We start from the raw sequence: 25,356 nt of genomic DNA, 5'->3' as shown, positions 1-25,356 counted from the left end.
CAGCCAGTCAACCTGGCCCCAAACACCTCAGACTCCTGCATCCTCATCTGCGAGTTTTGCAAGGACCTTTCCTGAGCCGACCCCCTTCAATGCATACATGATCCTTCTAACTAGCACCATCTGCTCTCATGACATGAAAGTCCTCTCCTACACCAACATGCAACTCATTCTCTCCTTCACCAACAAGATGCCCAGTATCCGGATCAAGTTCAATGCTTGCTTGACTGAAATCACAAGCTGGATGAAAACCAACTCTCTGAAGCTGAACTACAACAAAAATAAATTGCAGTCTTTGGAATAGGCACTTCACTGTGAGACTCTACCTTGTGGCCAATAGAGCTAGGACCAGGACCCACCCCAACCACCCACAGTAATAAACTAGGGATCATCATCAACCGTAAACTTGACATGACTGCTCAAGTCAACGCCGTCAGTCTCATGCTTCCATACCCCGAAGAGACTAAGGAAGAAAAAGCTCACCGGAAGACTGCAGACTATTCAGAACTCGGTGGCCAGAATCCCTCTCAACCACCCACATTGCACTCACAGCGTACCACACCTGAAAGAGCTCCACTAGCTCCCCATACACAAGCAAGCATAATTCAAACTCCTCATCCACTTTCTCAATGTTGCTGTTGTGCCATGGCAAGAAGAGTGAACCTTCAGAAGAGCCTTTATCTTCATCATTGGTGCTGATCATACTCTGAACTCTTGTTTACCATCCAGTGCCCTAGAATGAGCTCCAGGGCAGCTAATGTGCAAGCCTTCTATACGAGCAGTCTTCTCCAAAGTTTCCTCTGCAGTACCAACTCCAGCCATCACACCACCAAAGACCTTGACTTCAGTTGACTCTGTTCTGGTGGCAGCGGTTGTTGCCCAGACTCTATTAGACTGCTCTGTACTTTTGTTCAAAGCCATCCTCTGTGCCACTCCCAAAACCAACGCCTCCATGCACTATAGCTTGGTGTCTTACATTCTAAGTTGCAAGCAGCGCTAGTCATGCCAAAAGCTTTTTTCATCTTACATTCTGTTTGATCCATCATCAAATCATACATACGGAAAAAAGACATTCCATATGTTCATACAGTTGTTAAGGAACAATCAATCCAATGAATAGAGGAATCTGGGTTACACTCAGACTGTTCAAAGTTTGGCAAAATGATGATGATGAGTGAGAGGGGTATACATTTTTTCCTTCAATGATCTTGTAAGTCCTCAATGGGTTGGATACATCTTCTGAAACAGGCATTCTGTTTGCAGAAGGTTCTGCCTAAGCACAGCAAGTTTATTTCTTGGGGATCATAAAAGCATCTGAGTCCCTGTCAATCCCACTACATTTAGAGTAACATGACATATCCCTCTGGATAGAGGTAATGGTGGATGCACAGCCCTCTAAAGAAGCTCCCCTATCAAAGAGCCTCTCACGGATGAAGTCTTGCAGACACAGGGCAAGCCACAGCCCATCATAGCAGTTGATAGAGGGGCAGCCTTCAGACTCAACCTAACTCTCCTCCCTCACCCAAAGAGTTTGTGGTTCAAGCTTGTCCGGCCAACCAGAAAAGGCATACTTTCACTAATATCCCTCCAGATAGGAAATCAAAAACACTTCGACCGATTGAGCAGAAAGATAGTCACTTCTGAGAACTTGCCCTTTAAATCTACAGTGTTTTCTGTCTCCTAGCAAGACACTCACATGCATTGTGAGAGATGGCAGCTTAGGCTCTGCTGAACATGCCTGATCACTTAGGTAAATCCTCCTCTGAATCACACTAGGATGGCAGCCAAACAGTTAATGCAGGGTGGCCTGGATCCTATGTACTCTGGATCTGTCCATTGGAGCAGTCGCTGCCCTTAGAGGTTATTCTTTGTTAAGGACAATAACAATATAGGCCCAGCTCTTGTACATACAATATGATCATTATCACCTATTTGGTGATAAGGAAGGTTCCTCTTTGGAGAGAGTAAACGATAAAGATCCAGGGGAGAGGAGCTTGGTCCGTCTTTTCCAGCACGGTTTCCACAGACAATATAGAAAGTTCCATGACTTCAACCACCAGTTTGACTGCATCAAGATTTATTTATTTATTTATATATTTATATAGCCCACTAATACCCGGAGGCGTCTAGGCGCTGACATCCCATCTCCAGTCAGCCATGGGGAATCGAAAGAAAGAGAACTAACCACTGCATAGCTTTAGGCCTAAAAAAGCCAGGTCTTCAGACTCTTCCTGAAGGATATCAGGTCTGATGACTTTTTCAATGAGAGTGGCAATTGATTCCATAATCTGGTGGTAATGTATAGAAAGTGTTTTCCACCCCAGTTGGAGAGACGTGCCTTGGCTACTTTCACCAGCCGATGGGAAGCAGACCTCATCATTCTGGGAGGAGTATACCAATGAAAAAGGTCCATCAGATCGGCAGGACCCTGATTGTGCAATGCCCTAAAGGCAATGCAGAGGGCCTTAAACTTAATCCTCTTTTCCACCAGGAGCCAGTGGAGAGAATTAAGGGCCGCCGTTGCAGAAGCGTATTTAGGCAGTTTAAATAGCAGGCGGGCTGCTGAATTCTGCAAGACTTGCATCTTGATGAGAAGGGCTTTATTAATACCAATCAAGCGGCTGTTGCAGTAGTCCAGCCTAGACAACACTAATGCCGAGACTACTGTTTTCTGTAAGTCTAGTGGTATAAAGCAGAAGATTTTCCTCAGTATTTTTAGGATGTAACAGATGGCTGATGTGATTGCATTCACATAATGGGAGAATGAGAGAGTGGTGTCAAAGATGACTCCCAGGTTCCTAGCCTTGATTCACATCCGGAACAGAGATGAACCAGTGCCTGTGCTGTGCTTCAGTTGCCTTACCGAAGATTGCGGTTGACGGCGCACCTGCCCAATTTTCGCTCCTTTTACTATATATTTTGGATTTACTCTCACCGGTACTTTGGAAGGCGCACTCACCATTCTACCGTTTCACAGGCACTTACGGCATTGGATCTCCATTACACTGGAGGCTCCCCCCCCCCTTTTTAGTTTACCCCAGGACAGCTTACGAAGACCGGTTCTTCCAGTGTACTACCCAGACCGGCCGGGTCGGAATTATCACCGGCAAGGCGATAAATGAATATTCCTACACATCTCACTACAGCCCTGAAGAAGTCACGGGATACTTCCCAGTGTGACAAAACACGTGCTGGTTGGTTGTGCCTATCAATGATAAAGATTAAATAAATTCATGAACTTCTATAAATCTTGAATGGACCTTCCAAGTTATACTCGTGACATTTGCTAACAGACTTTGCTAGCTAGCATACTTACCATTATACGTGTGCCCGGGGCTTTGTTTTTTCTTGAATTGTGTGGGTTTTGCCCACACACATATAGGGGTTATAGGGTGTCTCCCCTATCCTGGTTGCACCGTGCCACACACATATTAATACGTACAAAATGCTAACAGAGCAAGGCGCCACACTTCCTGACACATCACAAACCCTCCCTCCTAGACAAAGGTTCCTAGCCTTGGAGCCTGGAGTGGGGAGAGGGCCGAGTTCACTAGGCCACCAGTCTGAGGACCAATGGGAGACATCTCTGCCAAAGAGAAGAACCTCTGTTTTATTGGAGTTCAGTTTAAGGCAGGTTTCAGACATCCATTTGCTCACCTGTCTCATACAGGCATGAAAGTTGTGGATGGTGCTGCAAGGGTCCTCTGAGATGGACACTATAATCTGCGTGTCATTGGCATAAGACGCCATGGCAAATCTGAAGGATTTAATAAGCCTGGCCAGGGGAACCACACACAAATTGAAAAGGGTCAGACTGGCGGGCGAGCCCTGTGGAACCCCACAAGAAAGATCAAAACTCTGAGAACTCAGGCCATTCATCTCCACAAACTGTTCCCAGTTAGAAAGGAAGGAATTAAATAGTTGTAGGGCGGTGTCGGCAATGCCTATTTCTTGAAGGCGACGTAGTAGGAGGCCATGGTCCACTGTGTCGAATGCTGCCGACAGATCCAGAAGGATCACCTACCAAGCACCTAATTTCCTCTGTGGCTGTAATCAATGCAAGCTCCGTGCTGTGACCGCAGCGAAAACCATATTGGGAAGGATCCACAACGTTGTTGTTGTTGATAAATGTGGTAAGTTCTTCATTCATGTATATTTCAAGGATTTTTGCTGGCAGTGGCAGACGAGCTATTGGACGATAGTTGGCGGGAACTGTTATGTCCAGATTTGCTTTTTTTAATAGTGGTAAAATGGAGGTCATTTTCCATAATTTGGGAAAGATACCAGTTTTCAGAGTAAGGTTAAATAGCTCTGTGAGATGGCCAGGTATCGGTTCAATTACTGAGATTACGATCTTGGGGGCGCACGGATCCAATGGTGAGCCCGATTTGGCGGCAGCGAGAAGTTTGATCACCTGTTCGTAAGTAATTGGAGGGAACTCGGAAAGAAGCACAGATTTTGGGCTAATGGAGTGTTTTAACTCAGGGGGATCCCGACTACTTGCCACCTGAGTGGGGTTCAGTGTAAATTTGTTGTAGATCTCACGAACCTTGCTACAAAAGGTGGAAGCCAGGATGTCACAAAAGGCTTGATCCGGGCTCGTCTCTTTATATACCTGTACCTGGCTCAGTTTTTGAACTGTGGCAAACAGTTCTTTGGCATTATTCTTTGCTTTGTCAATGGTCTCTGAGAAATACTTGATTTTTGCAGTATGAATCCTATCTTTGTAGTGGGTAAGTATTTCCCTATAGCACTCTTTTTCCTTGGGATCATAAATGAGTCTCCAGCGCCTTCCTTGCCTGTGGCACTGCCTTTTAAGAAGTCTCAGCTCATCTGAAAATCATGGTTCAGTGGGGGCTGTCCTCATGATTTTTCCTGATTTTTGGGGAACGGTTGCCCGTATTGAGAACCAGATCCAGTCATGGTAATCTAGGCCTGCTCTTTCTGGGGCAGTGGCTAGAGGTGGTCTATTACGACTAAGTTTGGAAGATAGTTCAGTATGATCTAGGCGATGCCAGAGAAAATGGCTCTTACTTTTTATGGGCACCTGCTTATTAATTGCAGATGGCAGGGTAAGAGTGAACAGGACCGCTGCGTTGTCCGACCAAAGTAGTTGTAGGCTCCTGTTAAATTTCAAGAGCGGACAATCAGAGAAAATCGCATCCAGCAGGTGGCCGGCTCTATGAGTAGGACCTTCTGTCAACTGTGTCAGACCAACGCTAGTGAAAAGGTCCATCAGGGCCTTTGAGTCATTGTCTTGTGCAATATCTAAGTGAAAATGTAAGTCCCCAAGTATAGTATGATCCTGGAAGTTCACTGTATACTCTAATACATGCCCCAAGGATTGTAGAAAGTTGGCCCTGGGTCCAGGGGGACGATTGAATGAGTGGGTGTGACTAGTAGTTATTTGGAAAGCGAGTGCCTCACATGATAATCCCGCGGGAATGTCATTAAAGGTGGCTTTTAAGTAATTCTTGTAGACAACTGTGAGTCTTCTGCCTTTTTTCCCTTTACGGTCCTCCCTAAAGATGGCAAAGCCAGGTGGAATTGCTACCACCAGGTCAAGACCAGAGGCTTCATCTGCCCAGGTGTCTACCACGAACAGGATGTCCAGCCTCTGCTCTTCAACAAGGTTGGAGAATTCAAACTTATGTTTGATGAGCGAGCATGCGTTAATAAGTGTGCATTTAAGTCTTGACTGGGCCTTAAGGGAAGTCCCTGTTGATTTAGATTTAATATAGGCGAGCTCTAGACTGCACTATATGACATTTCCAGGGGTGTGGGCTAGTGCCACAATTAAAACTCAGGCCTGCACAGCGCAGCCTGAAAGTGGACAAGGCCAGCAAACTCTCTCAGGAGTATGTGTACATGTTAAGAGGGGCTCACCTAAAACTGGCAGCGTGGCTGGCACTGTGCGCGGTCAGTGTGCAGACAGACTTGCCTTTGGCGCGCTGCCGGCGCGCCCGCTGCACGCGTCCCCTGCGCGAACACGTCAGGGCGATTAAGTATGGGCCGGCTCAGCCTAGAGTGCAAGACTAGACCGTCACTCGACAAACCACCCAATATGGGGGCCGTCGATGCGCATGTCCTCTCCCCTTCGCCTGCTCTCTCCACTCAAGCGGCCAATGGCGCCGCGGTGGACTGAAGAGCAGCAGAAGCGTGAGGTAAGTGTGAAATAGATAAAAGATGCTAAATAAACTATTTAAAGCAATGCTGAAAGCTAAAAAGCTAAAACGTGGGCAAGGTGCAAACTGGCAGAATAGCAGCAGTTAAAGTGCAGGTGCAGCAGGACAACAGAGATTAAGAGCAGTGAGCAACAAATTCGTCCGTGGCTGGTGAGGCGGGAGCACCGAGTGTGGCAGGTCGTGAGATGTAAGCATCCTTGCAGCAACAACAGCTCTCAACTCCCTTACCATCCTCAGAGGAGTAGAGGTTCAGACTGGGCTGAACATCCAAGACATTTCTCCTTCCCCCTCTTCATTCCTACCATTGTGAAGCCTTCTTATCCAATTGATCCTGCACCGCAAAAAACAGTCGGGGCTGAATAGCAAGGTTTCTTATGCAGTGTTAGACAAGGACCTCGGACTAATGTGGTCTTCATCTGGTGTCCTTAAGTTATTCTTCCCCATTTGTAAAGGACTTCTCTCCTTCCCTCCCCCATGAAAATATAGTGATTAAAAAGAACTCCTTCTTTCTAGCCAGCGAGCGATCGGATTTGTACTCTCCTAGCAGAAGGGTCATGGTTGGTATTCACCATATCGTAGTCTTGAAGAAGGGGGAGGTTTTTATGCAATTCTCAAGCTCAGGTTCTTGACCGAGTAATGGAAAATCGAGAAGTTAAACCTGGTGGCCTTCCAACATATCTTTTCTGCACTTGACTTTCAAGATTGGCTCTTTCTCTAAATTTGCAGGTGACAGATCTCCATTTCTAATTAGCAGTGCTATCACTCAGACAACCTTCTGCCCCGAGGGTGTTTATGAAGATAAAAGCAAGCTGTGCTCCTGTACCCATACTTGAACTACTGGCTTTTGAAAATGGACCCTCCACGATAATTGCAGCACAGCCTTTAGATTACTGCCACTCTTTTGGCACATGCTTGACAACAAGGAAAAATCCAGCCTGCTGATTCCATTGCCGCATATTCACTTTGTCGGTGCCGTGCTAGACACATTTCAGATGTGAGCCTTCCCTCCTCAGGAGCACCTGGTTCATTTCAGGAGATGGTCCCCACCTTTCATGTTCAGCATACGTAAGTTAATTTGCAAGTGCTTAGCCTGATGGCTTCTTGCAGTTTTCAAATACCTCAAGCCGGCCTTCTGATGAGGCGCCTTCAGTGGTTGTTCAGATGGCTACGGTCATCTGCAGGATCATATTTAACTAGAATTCACAAGTCTGGAGTCACTTAAGTGGTGGACACTTCATCCAAACCTTTTCTGAGGGAACCATTTCAACTTTGGTCACAAGTAACCTTAAAGATGGGTTCCTCCCTGTATGGATGAAGAGCTCAAGTAGGGTCTCTTCTGATCAATGCTAGATGGACTCAGGAGGAATGCAACCTCCATATCAGTCTGTTGGCCCTGAGAGCAATAAGGCTGGCTTTGAAAGCATTCCTTCCTTACATCCTGTAGAAGCACATGTAAGTGCAATATCTTTGCCATGCACTAATTCAGCCGTCAGTGAGGAGTAGGTACCTTTCGCCGTACCATTAGGCTAGATTTTTGTGGCTAATGGTTATTGACAGAGAAACTGGTCTACCATTAGCTCATCTGGCCAGGAAGGATGGTCAGAAAGAAGACTTTCTGAAAAAGTTACTCACTACCAACTACAAGTGAGAACTGACTTTAGAGATTCTAGATCATTTTGCAATGTGGGGTTATCCTCAGACAGACACTGGCCCAAAAACCTAAACTGTACAAGGCCAAAGGTTCACCTTGTACCCAGATCTTCTCGAGCTCAGTTAATCACTTAAAGCTTTCCCACCAGGGGACCTTCCCTCTTGAAATCAGGGGCAGTTGTTTCATTCCAATTTTCCAACATCAAGCTGAAAAGCTAGAACGTTGAAAGGGTGTCTTTTTCCAATTGTATTTACAGTAGATGTGTGGGATACTCTGTTAGCTGTGACGCATCAATTAACCAGAGAGGTGTAGTCTATACTGTTCTAATACTGCACTAATTTATCTTAGTCATAGCTCACGAGGGTTTAGACGTAAGTACCATACATTGTCTCTCTCCGTTGCCTAGGTTGTTAAATCTTCCTATTAAACATAGGGTTCACACTCAGACATCGGACAAGGATAATGGAAGGGACACTCTGAAATGCTCTCTATTTAATGCTAGATTGCTAGCAAAACATTTGGAGGAATGTGCTCTCCTTTTGGAGGAAAACAACATCAAATTGGCATTTATTACCGAGACATGGTTGGATACAACTTCGGGTCCAGACCTTGTGAAAGCCACTCCTTTTGGCTACCGATGTTACTCATTGGATCGAATTCATAAAAGGGGTGGAGGGCTCGCGGTGATATACCATGATTCACTGACCCCTCACTTCCTACCTGTTCATGACCTGGGTTGTGAAGCCTTGTCTTTTAAGATTTTCTCAGCCTCCTACAAACCTTTGAAAGGGACTCTAATCTATCGTCCTCCCAGAGGGAAGAATGATTTTTTAAACTCATTAAGCCTGATGCTTGAAGATGGATTGAGTCAACAAACATTTGTAGTACTTGGAGACTTCAATTTCCACTTGGAAAAATCTGAAGATCCGGACACAGCTAGACTGAACAATATCATAGCCTTAGACGGCCTTAAACAATTGGTCTCCTCTCCCACTCATTCCAAAGGACATACTTTAGATGGGATATTTTCTAATATCTGTGATCTGACTAACATCTCCGTCTTCCCGATCACCTGGTCCGACCATTTTGTAGTCACTTTCGAACTAAACCATGTGAGGAGGGGCGCCGAACAAAAGAAGGAAATCACAACCAGGGTGTGGGGCAAGCTAGATGCTAAACTCCTGGATTCTACCCTCATTGACTCGATGCATGTAGTTCCACAGGATCCTGAAGCAGCATCTTGTCTTTACAACAGCTGGATGAGTGACGCCTGTCTCCAATTAGCTCCCCCTAAAAAATGGATACCGAAAAGGGCACTACATACTGCCCCTTGGTATTCAGGTGAACTTAGGGATAAAAAATTATTATGCAAACGAGCCGAAAAAATATGGCGGAAGAACTATGATTCGGCTGACAGAACTGAATATAAACTTAAAATTTCTAGCTACAAACAATCCCTTCTGTTAGCCAAGAAAGAATATTTTTCTTCGCAAATCACGAAAGCTAAATCAGACACTAAGGAGCTTTTTAAAACAGTAATCAAATTGTCTAATCCCAGGACGCCTAATGTTCCTGTCGCCCCTGATTTTTGCAATACCATAGCAGCTTTCTTCCAGTCAAAAGTGGAAACAATTTTTCTTTCTCTTTCAGAACTAATTGACAAAACTCATAATAATCCAAGCTCTAAAATCTCTCATCCTTTGGACAGTACTCTTGATCATTTCTCGCCTTTGAATTCTGAGGATACTAAGAAACTCATGAATAATATAAAATCAGGCGCTCCAAGTGATCCCTGCCCTACTTGGATTATTAAGCAGATCGCGGACACTACCTGCAGGGTTCTGACTCCTCTGTTTAATGACATATTTCGCTCTGGAACTTTTCCCAGCTCCTGGAAAAAGGCGTTAGTGCTTCCACTATTAAAAAAGCAGTCCTTGGATCCTAATGATCCAACCAATTACCGCCCTATCTCTAGACTTCCCCTCCCTGCCAAAATGGTAGAAAAAGCCATGAACAGGCAACTTAGTGATTTCACCAGGACAATAACTCTCTGGATCACTCTCAATATGGTTTTAGAGCTCATCACAGCACGGAGCTGGCGCTTCTCAAATCCACAGAGGAGATCAGAGAGTTGATGGACAAGGGAGGGAGTGCAATGTTGATTTTATTAGATCTGTCTGCGGCCTTTGATACCGTTCACCATAAGGTATTGATGAATCGGTTATTTGAGATCGGGATAGGTGGTCAGGCATGGAATCTGCTGCACTCCTTTTTGAAGGACAGATCTCAAACAGTCGAACTCAACGGAGAAACCTCTGAACTCTTTTCCTTACCATGCGGGGTGCCGCAGGGCTCGTCCCTCAGTCCTACTTTATTTAATATCTATGTGGCACCCCTGGCTGGTATCATCAGATCCTTCGGGTTTCAGCTTACCTCCTACGCAGATGACACCCAAATCATGCTGTCTGTGATGGAGGGAACTGAAAAGGAAACAGGGGCTCGTTTTTCGGACTGTATGGGATCCATCGCTAGGTGGATGTCGGCAAACTGCCTTAAGTTAAATTCGGCCAAAACAGAGGTCATGAGATTTGGCAATAACCCCCTGATGTGGACACCCGATTGGTGGCCTGACATGCTTGGTCCCTGCCCCACACCCTGCAGGAAAGTTAAAAACTTGGGCGTGATGGTGGATGACAAACTTAATTTGGGGGACCAGGTGAGTAAGGTGACGTCGGGTTGTTCCTTGGTCCTCAGAATGATCAGGAAAATTAGGCCATATCTCTCTGAGGGGTGCCTTAGAACAGTGGTGACGGCACTTTTACTATCACGTCTTGATTATTGCAACAGTCTGTATGTCAATATGCAGATACAACATCTAAATCGTTTGCAGGTTATTCAAAACGCTGCCGCCAGACTGTTGACTCGGACTCCCAGGACTGTGTCAGTCAAAGGCGAATTACAGAAGCTGCACTGGCTCCCTATTCGTCTGAGAGCACGCTTTAAGGCTGCTTGCATAGTGTTTAGGGCTTTGAAGGGGATTGGTCCGGAGTTTCTAAGACAAAAGTTTTCCTGGTACATCCCGAGTAGAACTCTTAGATCCACTGAGACCAAACTAGTAAAAACACCCCATTTTAAAAGAGTTAATTGGGGAGGCAGAAGCTTCGTATATGGTGCATCTAAGATTTGGAACGAACTCCCTTTTATGCTAAGAAATTCCTCTGATTTTAGCTTCTTCAGAAAACATCTGAAAACTTGTTTTTTTTCTCAGTTCTAGTTCCCTGTTATTGTTAGGTTGGCAGTGCTTAGCGCCAGGACACCGCAAGGTAATCGTGCGCTTTCTAAGTTATAATAACATAACATAACATAACATTATTACATATCAGCCATCATGGTGTGCCTTTTTACCCCGGAGGAAGGCTATTTGCTCAAGGTTTCTGTCGTAGTTCGTGTCCCTAAAGGGCTATAGAACCCGTTTCCCTTGACACCATTTGCAATAGCTGAATGTGACTTGATTTTAGTTTTTCCTTCTTTAGCGTGTGAGCCCTTCAAATAGTTCCATACTTGACATGATATTAGGTAGTTATGGAATTTCACATTTCTGGCCAGGAGGGGAAGTCAGAAAAAAGGGAGGCATAGTCAGAAAAACATCAATTCATTTATCTACCCTCTTTCCATCCTCCTACTCATCCATCCGAGGGGGACGAAAACTGCATCGTTTGGATTCTAGGAGGACTTTAAGGTATTTTATTCATCAAACTGAAGTAACCAGGGTAGATGAAAACAGTTGATAAGTCTAGGAAAAGACAGTTAGAAAACAAATGATGTCTAGGTCTGATGTTAACCACGAACAGTGAGATACCGCTATGCCGGCAATCCAGCTTCAAGTTCCCATGCTCATTGTACCAGAAGCAGGGTTACCCTCTCTTGAGAGACGTATTTATTCAGATAATCCCCAGGGTAGCCATTTTATCTTCAGTTCATTGGTTTGCTAAGCATTAGTTCCTTGTGTCTATTTCTGTTATTTCATTCCTTCTTGCTTAATTTGGTATGACGCTTCTCCTACTTACTGCGTTCTGATGCTTTTGTCAAAGCAGGCAGCAGTTGCGAGTAACCATAAGAAGAAAAAGTTACTTATCTTTTCGTTACTTTGTTTCTGATGGACATTTGTGCTCCGGAAGATTCTTTGCAACCCCCTGACCTATCCTCGTGTGGATGTCTGTTTTGTCTATCATTATGATTTCTGTTGGCTCCATCCACTTCATCAGTATCCTCTGTGTGGACTCGGAACATGTAGAAGGAGCTGACGTCACTGGCCCTTGTGCACAGTACATATTGATGTCACACAACTCCATTTTGGGTACCATTGAGCACAGCTACCAATGTTTGGTAAAAAAAAAAGTCTGGATCCAGTCTAGCAGCTGGGAAGTGATGTATCTAGGGAATGAGGAAAAGCTATTATGTCCATCAGAAAGATAATTACCGAAGGTCACGTGTTCTCCAAACTATGAAACTCTTGAGCAGTGTTCACCAAACTTAACATATCTAAACATGTGATTATCAGAAGGTTGTTCCAAATTTTGCAAGTACCAGTCAAAGTATTCAATGTTATAAGCACAAGAGGATTGTGGAATTTCCTGTGGAAAGCCCCTTGTAGCATTATCCATTATTACATCGATTTGAGATGTATAACCATCATCATACAGCACATTATGAAACTTCAAATTCATACAAAGCTGATACTGATTGGTACAAATCTCATACCCTTACAGATCTCCAGCTTGTTGTCACTTTGTGCAGATTCTTATTCTTACTCATTCCTACACACTAATATGCATCTCCACAAAATTGTGAGGAAAGGAGTCCTTACCCAGTCTGAAGTGCGGGCAATGGCGTGGAGTTTAACACCAGTAGCAGAGTGTGCACTATTAGGTTCACAGACGTGTTTGTGGGCTAAAATAAAGTGCATTCTATTGTCAGTGAGAGATGGGGAGGGAGACCTCTTCTCCATATTGGAACATCGGAGTCATACACCCTTTATTGGTTACATCACATCGCCACGGTTGGGCTAAAAACACTCTGAGCCAACTGCATCTATGTCTATCTTTTTCTTCTCATTTTATTGGTTGAGTGAGCATACCAAATGTCACTAATCATTTTTGACTACTCTTAAGTACTAAGTGCCCAGTAGTACATACTTATACGGGTGGAGTACAGACCATTTGTACTGGCCGCATCTATAACTGTAAACCACTTGGAGCACTGGCCAGCTAAGGGTAGGCAAACATTAGACATAGGTTGCCTCCAATCCACCATACTTTTTCTCATTTCACAGATATCAGTAAAGCAAGTAATGTCTCATGTTAATAAAAACAAAAAGTGATGGTTGGAATATTTTATTTAATCTAAGTCTCTGGCAATTACTCTGGTCTGAATTAAAGTTTTTTGTACTCAATGTACCACTTCAAACAAGGAGTGGAGGGCCTATATAGAAATTAGCCTTAATCCTGCTCCAATAGTAAGAGTCCTCACCTAATTGCTAGGCCACTTCCTCAAGCAACCCCCAAAACAATTTCCAGCTTTGTTAGGCCTCCTCAGGGAGATGTAGCTTGCATCCTGTCATACAAAGAGCTATGGGCTCCATGTCTGGGCATATCCATGACACTCAGGGCATCACATAGAGGAAATAAATGATGGGTGGAATGCCTGAACAGGAGCAGTCCAACTAAAACAGTTAGGCTACACTAAAAAAAGATGGTCATAAGTACAGCCCAGGATCATTACTATTGAGTGAGATTAGTTTAAGCATTCCATCCATCACTGTTTGTGTTGTCTAAGTGAGTCTCCCCAATTAGAAGGAGTATACCTGGTCAGAGGTACCAATCTCAATGTGCCATAGAACTGGCCTAATGTTACTTTTGTTCCTGTTCACAGGGACCATGGCTTTGCAGTTCGGTCTGGCCCATCCCTTGCGGACCTAGGCTAAGACTAATTTTTACATAGTTTGTTTCTATAATGGCTCTGGTGAGCTTTAAAACAATTAATTGGATTGCAGTGTTTACTAGTGTCTAAGATTAAATCAAGATTTTCACCAACCACTGTGCCATATGAAGTTCATGTCATCCTACCATGGTTCTGTGATCTTCAGCTGTGTGAGTGATCATTTATGGTGCAGTAGATACTGTAGGAAATCCATCTTTTCTGTGTGGTCACCCCATATTTTCCCCATTTACTGGCCCTATATTTTTGCTGGCTTTAGAACTCTGTTTACTTTTTTTAGCATTTCTTTTTATTGATATTTTAACTAAACATAACGGAAATTAAAGAACATTTCCTAGACATTCACTGTCGCTTATGTATCCATTTAGATAATATAACAATTACCTAAATGTTTTATGACAATGATGATGTAACAGAAATCACCATTGCTCAGTTTAAACACAATTACCTGACTGATATTGAAGTCCCTAGTCAGTGATTGAATTTGTTATCATTTAGTGCTCATGCCTATATTTCATCAAATCTTCCTACAGTCTACCAGGTTTCCTAGGGCATTCCTGAGCCTCATACACCAGCTTCTCCAGTTTGCAGCAAAATGCCTATACTTGCCATCAATGCCGGACCCATTTGGGGGCTGGCCTGTCTCCATATTCGAACAATGTCTCTCTTACCAAGCAACAAAGTCAGCCGTTTTAGGGTCTTTTCCACATAAGTGAAGCCCTCATCAACCCCTATATTCAATAGGGTCCTTTTCGGGAGGAGATCTAATGTAATGCGAATAGTGTCGCAAAATGGCCTGAGCAAATTACAGCTCCATGTAGTGGGGAGGAAATCCCTCTCTGTCTTGCTGCTCTTAAAACAACTGAAGCTGTCACTTCTATTTACTTTTCACGAGCGATGTGTAGTCCAATATATGTGGGAAAGGTATTTAAATTGAGTTAATATAAAGACCTCTGTGCACTCTGCTAACTAGTGGTAAAGTTCTGGTGCCCCCCCCCCCCCTTTAAAAATGGTCAAATTGGCATATTCTTAATTGGTATTTTTAATTTACCTATAAGCCCTATTAGTCCCTAGTATATGGTACATGCACCCAGGGCCTGGAACTTAAATACCGCTAGTGGACTGCATCACCTATTGTGTCAGTCACTAAAGTGGTAGTGCAAACTTGGCTTCAGGACTAGCAGGTTATTCTGACTGTAGCTGGTAAAAATTGCAATTCGACCTGTTAAAATAAACCCTTTTGACAGGTCAAAACCTCTCTTTTAAATATTAATAAGTCACCCCTAAAGATGTCCTGTAGTCTACAAAGCAGGGTACATGGTATTTAAAAGTAGGACACGTAGCAATTTTATTCTAACATGTATTTACAGTGACCATCACCCAAACGTTATTTTTCAATGTGGCAGAACTAGCAGCCCTATGTAGAAAACCAGAGTACAGATTAACATCCTAATTCTATATCTGAGCAGTGGGATGAGCTAGAAAAATAATTAAACAACTATTTTTAATAGATATTAAAAATCCAATTCAATGGCAAAATTGGATTTTTACTAAATATATAAGAAAAATAAGTTTTAGAAAGTTACCTTTTTTCATGCCTGAAGTTCCTGTAACCTAAATTTGCATTTTCTCTCCTACTTCTGCCAGCCAGTAATTAGCATTAACATATGTGTGAAAAAGGTGTGGAATTACTCCCAGGAGCAATCATTAGGATGACTTGAATAGGCAAAGATGACTCCTCTGACCCTCACTATTTGAACATGCAGGGTGGAAGCTGTGAGCATTATTTTTGATATACAATGTTAAATCCTGTTTGTGTATTAAAGTCTGCTTGCAAGGTGTGCTGGGATAACATATAACACTTTGGAGCACACATATGCCAGGATGCCAAGATATTTCTTGTGTATCCACTGTGTGGCTGCTGAGGGACCTGCTTGGTCCCACCAGACGTCTGTCTCTGGATTTTACATAGAACACTGGGGGCACACTTGAAAAAAGGAAACAGGGTACTAAAACAGTGACTGCATATACACCTGCTGATTGGCTCCCCAGTTCCTAGGCAACCCTGAGCCCTCCTCTCACACCTGCCCAGGCCCCTTAAGGGTTTGCTGGGTGAACCCCAAAACATTCAACTCCATTTTGTTGGAGTTTCCCTCTGCCCCAGATTGCAGTGAGCTAAAGACCAGGAGGTGGTAAGGAGGCAGACAAGTACTGTCTCTTTTCTAAATTTAAAAAAACAAAACAGCGATTTTCCCTACCCGTGATTGCATCATTTTTATAACAGTTCTGCTTGTAGTTGTTACAGTTTGAAAATTGTAGTTTTAACCTGTCCATGAATGCATAATTCCTCGCCTATTTTGTATTTAAATTTGTGGTTTTTATATGTCCGTGACTGTAATCATTTAACCTGTTGAGTTGTGGGATTTGCAGTCCAAAATCTGTAATTTTTTTCCCTCTCATTCCCCGTGACTCTTTGTTTTCCCTCCTAATTTCTCCCTTGCCCTGTGCTCAAACCTGTATGTTAAGCAATCTACCCCCAGCTCCCATTTTGTGTTAGAAAGTGAGTGAAACAAGCCACCCCCCCCCCCTTTTCCCCTCAAAGCAACAGGGATATTGTACATCAGAGAGTGAACAGAGGGTGCTCTGAGACAGCAGTAATCTGCTGTGAGCTGTTTAAGCTGTGCTGTATAGGGAATGTGCACTTGTGTTTTTTGTCTAGGGGAGTTAGTAAAGTTTGATACAAACAGTATTGTTAGAGGACAAAGTTTGTTAGGCCCTTACCTGCAGAAGTCCAAAGTGTGGATTACGCCTGTCTGTCTCCTAGGAGATTCTGAATAGAGGAGCAGCGTCCAACTCCCTAGGCAGCAAACCTAGTCTGAGGTCGTTGGGACCTTATATAGTCTGCTATTGGTTGGTACATGTGTGCACTGATTGGTGGTTGTATCTGGTATTTTTATTGGATTAGGATTAGTGTTCTCATTGGTTTGGTATTTGAGGGTTCTGATTGGTTTCTGGGTCTGTGACTCAATCAATGTAGGGTTGGGACTAGGGCTAGGGTTAGGATTTCTATTGGAAGTAGGGACTAGGGCTTCCTTTGTGATTGGTTGTTAGGACTAGGGTTGGGACTCGTGGCAGGGTTAGGCGTTCTATTGGAAGTGGCGATTAGGGCTTCTTATGTGATTGGTTCCTGGACTAGGTGTGGGACTAAGACTAGGCTTTTTATTGGAAGTAGGGACTAGGGTTTCCTGTGTTATTGGTTGCTGGGATTAGAGTTGGGACTACTGCTAGGGCTAGGACCTCTATTGTACGTAGAGATTAGGGTTTTTGAACCTAATTGAGTGCTTGGACTAGGGCTATGATTGGCTGTAAGGTCCTGGTCTCCTATTGGGTCTAGATATTAGGGCTAGTGTTGTCATTGGATAGGGTTAGGGCTAGGGTTCCCATTGGTTGAAGGGTCACCTGACTGCTGGGGATATAAAAGGCCAAGGCTTAGGACGTCTTATTTTAGGCGGAGTGGACAAGGGCTGAGAGGACAAGGGAAGTTGCCTGTTTGAGCCTGTTCGAGACTGGTCAGGACTGGGACCAGAAATACTGCCCATTTTCCCATTCAGTAATACCCACCCTACACCATCCACATCCACAGAGTAACACACTCACACCAAATGTACACCACACACTTACTACAAACAAACCCTATGCACAAATCAATGTACCAGCATACACTGCAAAACCACACAAACCACTTCTATATACCCTTCTATCCCAGCTACCACACATTTCCACCATCACCTACAAACAGTTAACAACTCTATCCTATACCACTAACCAATGCACTCATCACTAACACAACCAAAACTCATACCATACCTAACTACAACCTATCCAGACACACATTCCCCACTCTAATTACTCCTAACAGACCCCCTTTTATCATTAACACACTCTTACTCAACCTTCCATCATTTGTCCAACCAACACCCTCTTCTTTCTACCACAGTAACACAACACAACACTGACATGCTACAGCACCACATATTGTAACTCCTGCAGCAAACAGGTCTAAAACAAACAGTCTTAAATCTACTTCATCCCCTCCTACACACAGCATACACTCTTCTCCCAAAACATCTCCACCCCCTTTACCTTACAAATTTCACTTGCAAACAATAGTATACAAACAAATCCATCTGATAAAACAAATACATCAACACCTCTTTTCACTACTCCTCAAAAACAAAACATACCACACACATCAGCCCAACAAAATCTTTCAAGCACAACACCTCATAACACTTACAGTCATAAAATACAATCATACACCCACCTTTCAAACTACACATATGAACAAACTCCAATGCCAAGCTTTCTCTTTTCCACCACACCTAACACACATACAGCAACACAGGAACTCTCTTCCAACCGCCTCTCACCCATTGGACAATTTAGAAGCTTATTACATGACCCACATGCTGCACCACCACCACTGACTCATACATCTTCCGGCCTTAACATATGCAAACAATATAAGAAACACATCACAACTTTGCTTCTCCATGTCTACTGCACAACAAGGTTACACCACAAAAACAACACAACATACCACTCACTCTCAAACACCGTCTACACCACCTACGCACACAGACTCATCAAAATGCCTTCTTAGCCTGCTGGACGAGGAACACATTACAGAACAGCTACACAATTGCTATCCAAATACAGATAATACCAGCACTTAAAACAAACCTACTACTAACCCACACAGTACTGATCACTCTTCTACAAAACAAAGTCTCAGTGCTACCAAAGCACATTCTCTAAACTGTCTACTAATAAATGCTCGATCGCTCTCTAAAAACAAACATCACATCTACGACCTTCTCACCAATGCAAGACCAGACACACTATTCATAACTGAATCATGGTTGGGAGATGATATGGCTCCAATCCTCCATGAAGCCAATCCTCTAGGCTATCAAACAATCACCCAAAATAGTATAGGCAAAAAAGGAGGTGGTCTAGCTGTTATAGTCCGGCAAACATTATATATCACTAAAGTTGACGACATCTCCATAAAGAATTGTGAGGCTCTTCTCACAAGATACAATCCTACACCGTCTTTCTCCTGTAACATCCTGCTCCTTTACAGACCTCCACCTAGCAAGGTGACATTCCCAGATGCGCTTCTAGACATAGTTTCAAACCTGATAACAGTACACTCCAACCTATGCGATTTGGGTGACCTCAACTTTTGGTTTAGTATATTATAGAATTTTATTTATTTGCCTGATTAGTTGAAACCATTGCAAAGTTACAACCGTGCTAAAGAAATCCACAAATTCGTAAAACCATGTTAATACATCTAAAATAACTCAATGATTTTAGACAATATATGCCATGGTATTTATCCCCAAATGTATAAAACCATGTTGATAAAACTAAAAACACAGTAGATTTAAACGGTGAATGCCATAATATCTTTTTTAAAACTAAGGATTTCATTATGGAGGTTAAAGTTCCTTTAGACTGTTGCAATTAAAAACCTTTCCAGCTTGTTCTGAAATATGTGATAATCGCAGGTTTGTGTCCATTGAGCCAGTTGGCTGCTGAATTTAGTTTTGTTCCTGCTGCGCTCATGAACCGGACCAGGCTGCAAGCTAGCTGGATATCTCCTCCTTCGAAGCAGGCTTTCACTGCCTGTCTCCATGTTCGAATCTATCTGTTATTCAGGACCGGTTTTAGTAATGATCTTCGTTTCTTATCTAAACCCTTCCAGATGAACAATAAGTGCAGTACTTCTTCGTTGGCTTCACCGCATAATCTACACTGTGTTATTGTATCTGACCATTTCCATGGTGGAAGGTGCCGCATTGCTGGCAGGATACCGAGCCTCAGATGCAGGAATCTTTCCTTCAGTGCTCTCGAAAAACCTATGCCAAGGTACGTTTGTGGTGAGCACCTGGAATAGTTCTGAATGACAGACCAGCCATGGGCCCTCTCCTTTGGTTCCGCTTTGCCTTCTCCAAGGGACTGTAACTTTACTGATGTATTTACTAGTTCCTTGAAACCCGGCGATTTCCCAAAGGTCTTGCAAGGCAAGACTGCTTATTGCTAATTGTAGGTAGGCCATGGCGGGACTGTCTTTTGTCTGTTTGAGCTCCTTCCATAAATATGAGTTCAGTGTTCTAGGCTTGGCTCTCTTTATTTTATGCCAGCATTTAACGTAGGCACCCTTATGTGCTATTTGTTGATTTTGGAGGCCGAACTCTAGTCTTATTTGTGCCGGAGAAGTATACTGTGGGAGATTAAATATTATTCTCATGGCCTTGGACACTACTTTTTCCAGAGTGCCCTCATCTCTCCCTCTCAGGCATTTGCTGCCTTTGGTCATAGTCGGTAGGAGCCTCGCTCGATGCACCTGTAGTAGAGAATTGAGGCTGGGACTAGTTATTTTGTGTTTGGTGTTTTTTAATGCGACAGCCAGTGAGGTCCCTCTTCCTCTAATGACCGCTTTTTGTTGAAGGAACGTGCGACCCCCTCAGCTCCCATCGATACTGGTATTTGTTACTTCTTTGGTTTAGTACCATCACTCTGGATTTATCTAGATTTATGGTTATCCCATTCTTGGCCGAAAAGTTGTCTGTAGTGCTTATGAGGTGCTGTAGGCCGATTGGAGTCCGGCTGATTAATATTAGGTCGTCGACGTACAGTAAGTTTGAAAGAGTTAAACCCCCCAAATTTGGGGTGTGATGGTTGCAGTTATCTAGCTTTGTTGTGAGATCTGACATGAAAAGATTAAACAGGGTCGGGCCAGAATGCAACCCTGCTTCAACCCCTTGGTAGTCAGTATTTTCCTCGATGGGCAATCGCCTGTCCCCAGTTTTATTTGAACCCATGTGTTGGAGTGGAGTAAAATTAACTGATTTAGGAGGTTTGGGGTGATTTCCAAGCCGGATAATTTTGCCCAGAGTTTCTCCCTGTCGATGATGTCAAAGGCGGCTGTGTAGTCTATGAAGCAGACAAATAGCTGCTTATTGATGTTCTTGGTAGCATCTATTAAGAGTGAAAGGGCAAGGATATTTGTTGTTGTCCACATACATTTTTTAAATCCTGTTTGGTTGATGGGGATTAAGGCTTTTTCCGATGCCCACTCTATGAGTTCTTCCAGTAGAAGACCTGTATAATATTTAGCGTTGATGTCAATTAATGCAATGAGGCTATAATTCTTTGCTTCATTCTTACTGCCTTTCTTGTGAATCGGCAAAATAATAGATCCCTTCCAAGAATCTGGAATTCTTTCAACTTCCATGATGTGACTGAAGAGGGGTAATAATGCTTCAGCCCAGTTGTTCGGATCCTGCTTGTATAAAATTAGAGGAATACCGTTAGGACCGGGCGCCCCCTCCATTCTGCCTTTCGCAATTCTATTCTTGATCTGTTTCGTTGTGAAGGAATAGTAGGTCTCCAAAACTTGCCATTCTTGGCCCAGCCGGTCGCATCGGCGAGCTACGGCATCTTGTTAAATGTCGTCTTCTTCTTTGTTGAAGTGGTGCCATAGATACTTTGCCCAGGCTTCTTCATTCACGTGAGAGTTGATTTCGGGGCTCTTGGATTCTCTAGGCTGTTTACTATGTGCCAAAACCTGGCGCTGTTGTTGGTTTTTGCATCATATAGTAATTTGGCCCATACCTTGTCAGCCTTTTCTTGTTTTGCTTGCCAGATAATGTTCTTCTTGCTAGTCTTTAACCTCCTTAGTTCCATCTGTATGTTGTTGACTGGGTCTGTTTGACGAAGACTGCAAATTGCTCTATTTATTTCACTCTTTATTCGCCTTAATTCGACGGTTTGAGTTGTCGAGAGATGGAATATTTGCTTACTGGATGGCCTGAAGAGTGTTACCTGGTGTGCCTTTAGCCCTGCAGTTACATTTGTCGATTTTATTATAGGATTAGCTGAGCCAAGACTTTTAGTAAAGTTTTCCCAGCCAGTCAAAATGTTGTCATTCGGCAGCTTACTTTCCTCCCACCAAGTTTTTGCCTCAGCCAAAAGCTTTTCCGGGTCGTTCGTTTTGCATTTGATTCTTTTATAATTCGATAAGGCCACTGTACTTGAGTCCTCAGTTGGATGGGTGAGTGCTGTCCCATGTACGACGAGTGTAAGCACTTCTGGTAATTGGTAGCTGTGATCTAACATTTCGATCCTAAAATCTTTGACTGTTTTGAAGAGCGATAATGATGAAAAAGTGTAGTCTATTGCAGTATTAGCAGAAGCATTATGAAAAGTTGCTGCTTGTGGGTGATCACCCGTGAATCGACCATTCATTGCTACCAGGCACAGATTTTCTAAGTCCTTAAAGAGGTCTTTGGATGTCCTGGTATCTTTGCCCCACTTGCACTCTTCCTGGAATGGCACCCCCCATCCTAACAGTTAGTTGGTCTTCCGCTGGCTGGTCCTTATTGACCTACCCTGAGAGGAACATATCGAAATCCCCTGAGACAATGTAATTCAGGGTTACCGCTTCTGTAACTAGCCTCGTCAGCCTCTGACCCATCCAAAACCAATAATCACTGACCTAGACGCACTGATCCTGCATCAGATTGTTCACAAACCCACACACATCACTGGACATATCCTAGATGTAATACCGAACTAGTTACCTTTCAAACTATACCTCCGGTCACATGGTCAGACCACCATTTCCAACATAAAACAACACTAAGCGACTCACCTAAAACCACCTTACCTGCATCCATCTGTTGACCATGGAACAAGCTCAATTTGGAACATTTAGAAACACAAATAACATCCAATACAGATCTGGAAACAATACATTCTGTTCAAAAACTATATGAGTGGCTACAGGAAGCTTTTGATATCCTGATACCACTCAAAACCACACAACAGAACAAAAGAAAACAAGCGCCTTAGAGAAATTCAGAGATAAAAGACATAAAACTACAAATTAGAAAGCTGCAATGTCCTGGCTCAAAACAAAAAACAAACAAGACAAACTTCACCTACTGAAAATTAACAGATTATACAAGTCTGCTATTAAAAAAGCTAAGAAAAGGTACTATTCAGACAGAATTCAAAATGCTAAAAGTGCAAATAAAGAATTTTATAAAATACTGAATGAATTTTGTAAACCAAATTGCCTAGAAGGAACTCATCCTGTTTCTCAAAATTTCACAAACAAACTGGCTAATCGTTACACGGACAAAGCAGACATCTTGGACTTGTACTTAAAACAGAGACAAAGCACCAGCACCGACTCTTTTACAAAACAACAATCCAAGAATACTTTAACTCAGCCTCTCCGTTCCTTCCAACACATTTTACACAATGAATTTACAGACCTGATCAAAGCAAGCAGGCCTGCCGGCAGCCCTTCTGACCTGTGTCCACCGCAAACTTTCAAGACAATTCTTCTAACAACCTCTGCTGCCACTCCAGTAAGAAGAATCATCAATGATTCCTTAACTACCGGAATATTTCCAGAAGAATTCAAAAAGTCATACATACGCCCTTTACTGAAGAAAACAAACTTGGACCCACTGAACCCTGACAACTACAGACCCATTACAAATAGACCTTTCCTGGGCAAACTATTAGAAAGAGCAGCATTCACCCAGATGTCACAATTCATTAAAGGCAATGCCATACTTTCACATTTCCAAACAGGATTCTGTCCGGGAATAGGCACAGAATTTGTCCTCCTTGCTATCTGGGATGACCTGAAGAACACAGTTGACTGCAACGGGGTTGCTGCACTACTCCTCTTGGACTTCTCAGCTGCCTTTAACACGGTTGACCATGACACTCTGAAACAAAGACTCTACGAAGCCAGCTTAGAAGGGACTGCTTTAGACTGGATCGCGTCCTACCATTGAAACAGAACTAATGTCATCCATACCGTACCTTTCTCGTCCAAACCATACTCCACAAAAGCAGGGGTCCCTCAAGGCTCTATCATTTTTCTCAGGCTTTTCAACATCTACATGAAGTCATTACCGCCACTGATCAATCAATTTCAACTCACGTGCTATAACTATTCAGATGACACGCAAATTCTCCTTCAACTGGAATGCCCCAAAGATATTGGAAACTCACCAATTTTCAGTTGTCTCAGAGCCGTGGATCAATGGATAACTTGGAGCCATCTCAAATTGAATGCTTCCAAAACGGAAATACTCCTGTGTGGCTATTGGAAACATTATGACACGCTTGCTGCCTGGCCTGATAAACTGGGATCACGGTCTAAAGTATTGAAAGAAGTAAGAAACCTCGGAATGAACACGGACTCCAAGCTATTGATGAATGCCCAAGTGGTAAACTAGCAAGATCAAGCTTTGTTACTATAAAAACTTTTCCCCCATTTGGGATTTCCACACAAGGTCCAAACTATCATGTCCCTTGTTCTATCCAAACTCGATTACGCCAATAGTCTCTACCACGGATCACCTTTAACGACTATGTAAAGACTACAACGGATTCAGAACTTGGCTGTCAGACTACTTCTGCATATCAAACCACAATACCACATCTCCCCTGCCTTGAAAGCCCTGTTAAAGCTGCTTTGTATCACCCACAAAGCGATACATGGAATGGGACCGCTCTTCATCAGGAATAAAATCACCAAACACATTCATCATAGAAACCTCCGCTCTAGAGTGGCACCTCGCCTCAAAATCCCAAGATACAAGAAAAAAAACATGGGTGGCACATCCTTCTCTGTTCAAGCAGCCAAAATATGGAACTCTCTACCCCCTAACATAAGATCGACTGACAACCACCTTATCTTTAGAAAAATGTGGCTCTTCCCCGCATAAGCACCATACGCAAACGGAAATATACAGCATATCCCTCTGTATATAAGCATTTTTTTTTTTTTTTTTTTTATTGTTTTGACTGAAATTCCACAAAAGTCAGTGAACACAGCACACATTTCCGCCTCGCAGGGCGCAAAATGCAAAAGAAGACAAAACAAACCCGAGCGTGAGATGCAAATCCAGTGCAAATGCTTTACAGTACATATCCAGCCTACCATTGACATACAAATCATTGACTTTCAAACAAATTCTCACCGTCCCCGCCATCAGATCAGTTTATAATGGTTAACTTAAGACGGGGTAGCATCAGCAGTGGCATGAGACAGTAAGTTTTGCCTAAGCGGGTCCCAGATATCCTTAGGCCTAGATGTAGCAGGCAATTCCTCCGTATATGTTGCAAAAGTTTCCCTACAATATATTAAGTCTTTAATCCAATCTACTATCCGGGGGCTGAGACGGCCCTCCCATGTCATAGCAACACGCCTCTTGGCTAGTAAAAGAGCAACACGCACAAACTTACCCAACGCACCCTTCAGTTGCGGGACATAGCAAAGCAAGCACGCAGTCGGCGTGCACTGAATTACAACGCCTGTCATCTTATGTATATGACTCAGTATCTCCTTCCAGTATGTGTACACTGCTATGCAATCCCATGCAAGATGACAGAAATCTGCGTCGTCGCGCCCACACCTACTACATT

At 43.3% G+C, this 25,356-nt stretch overlaps 1 protein-coding gene across 1 annotated transcript in view; it reads left to right on the top strand.

The window, feature by feature from the left end:
* Positions 1 to 25,356, top strand: part of GAA (alpha glucosidase) — a 467,310-nt gene that overhangs the window by 420,855 nt on the left and 21,099 nt on the right. The gene's annotated exons all lie outside the window — the stretch shown is intronic.

This window comes from Triturus cristatus, chromosome 7 (genome assembly GCF_964204655.1).
Source record: "Triturus cristatus chromosome 7, aTriCri1.1, whole genome shotgun sequence".
NCBI classification, from domain to species: domain Eukaryota; kingdom Metazoa; phylum Chordata; class Amphibia; order Caudata; family Salamandridae; genus Triturus; species Triturus cristatus.
This window is presented reverse-complemented; position numbering and strand designations above follow the sequence as displayed.